The following is a 1908-nucleotide window of genomic DNA, read 5'->3' as shown; positions in this document are numbered from 1 at the left end:
AGTTTCTTTATATCAATAAAAATATTGGGATCTGAAAGTAAAAAAATGATTATATATTGTCAAACATTGATTTAAGTAAGATTAATAATTATAAGTGAATAAAAAACAAATAAATGAAATAGAAAAAAAAAATAAAGAGAATTATCCTGAATCGCGCTCTTAACATTTTTTAAGCCGTTTGTATATATACTAAACGCAGACTGTTGTAAACGGGAGTTCCGACCAGTTCAACTATCGGGGTTACATGCAGAATCTTCGTGATTCATTCACCCTGTGGAAAGTCCCCGGAGACAGGGCGGAAAGCGTCGCATCGTAATGATGTAGGCCGAGCCGGCTTCGTAGGGAAGGAAAAACCTGTGCGTTGCCGTGCTCGTAGCGTTGCTCAGAGCACAGTAAATGTTGCAAATGGACAACTCGTTCATAACTAAATGGGGCTCACTCGGACTGGAACTCTTTTTGTTGAATATACAATTGTGTCTACACTAATATCATTTTTTAATTAAGTCTTAAACTAAGATTACAAAAAAACATTGTTAAGTATGACAGTAATTTAATTTAAAGAAATTATATGGATGTAAAAAAATTTATTCAGAAAAATAATGTTCTTTTAAAGCAAAAAATTGCTTCTTACTGATATGCTTGCCTCCAGAGAGATTTGAACTCTCGACCCCTGGTTTACAAGACCAGTGCTCTAACCCCTGAGCTATGGAGGCTACGCGTGGCGTGTCGTAAAAGCGAAACGCTTTGTTTAAGTTACATGTTATAGCGTAAATCACATTTTTTTTAATTATTTGTATTATAGCATTTCAATATGAAGACATTATAAAAGATGCTTTGCACTTGATAAAATATCGATTAATTTATATTTTAAACATATTCAGTTAAAAAAATAACTAAACTAATTAGTTTCAACAATATATATGTTTTCTAATTTTCCATGCATGATTATGATGTTATCCAGTTATCCTTTTTAAATTAAAATTTTAAATATTGTCGAACGAATATAATTAATAAAATAATAATAATTTGAACGCTCTACGTCTTACTGAACGTTTACTTTATTGTTGGGATTAGATAAAATATGTTATATATATGTTTTTATATGAAAAAACTATAGCTTTAGAAACGAAATCGATAAAAACGACGGTATATTTTTTATAATAACGATTTTTTCAATATATTAAATACAATAAATATGTAGTAATAAGTCACGATTGGGAAAGAAATGGCTGAGATTCGAAGACCGATCTTCTGAAATAGTGCTTACGCAAATCCACAGATGTCCTGTACATTATACAAAACACGGTCCGTCATGTTGACTAACGAGATGCGAGGCAACATATATATGGGAGCTAAGTGCGTCTTCATGAGGTCATGCTCACCAATAGCATTAACGACGGTCTATCTATGAGATAATCTTGGACAGAGATAATTGTAGCTTATCTTTTATTTTTTATTTTTTTTTGGCATAGGTTGGCGGACGAGCATATGTGCCACCTGATGGTAAGTGGTCACCACCGCCCATAGACAAAGGCGCTGTAAAAAATATTAACCATTCCTTACAACACCTATGCGCCACCAACCTTGGAAACTAAGATGTTATGTCCCTTGTGCTTGTGATTACACTGGCTCACTCACCCTTCTAACCGGAACACAACAATACACTAAGTGAAAAGTTAAAATTGGATTTGATAAAAGCAGTGCAGTGCAGTGCTAGTAAAAAGGCCAAAAATATGACACTACATTTGAAAAAATCGTTTAGTTTCCTTTTAATTTCGTTAGAATAGAATAGAACAGCCTTGTCTCGACCCATGGGTGATATAAACGGTGAAGAAGAGAGTTTACGTTAAGCATCAGTCATCGTCCATCGGCATTACTGAAATATCTAATAATTATATCGAACTATTA

General features: G+C 33.3%; 1 non-coding gene across 1 annotated transcript; it reads right to left on the bottom strand.

The window, feature by feature from the left end:
• Positions 1-640: 640 nt before the first annotated feature.
• On the bottom strand, positions 641-713 carry Trnat-ugu. The gene has a single exon. It is a non-coding gene; the product is annotated as a tRNA-Thr (tRNA).
• Positions 714-1908: the final 1195 nt, after the last annotated feature.

Source organism: Vanessa atalanta, chromosome 15, assembly GCF_905147765.1.
Source record: "Vanessa atalanta chromosome 15, ilVanAtal1.2, whole genome shotgun sequence".
NCBI classification, from domain to species: Eukaryota; Metazoa; Arthropoda; class Insecta; order Lepidoptera; family Nymphalidae; genus Vanessa; species Vanessa atalanta.
Note: the sequence above shows the minus strand (reverse complement) of the source record. Positions and strands in the feature narration are given on the sequence as shown.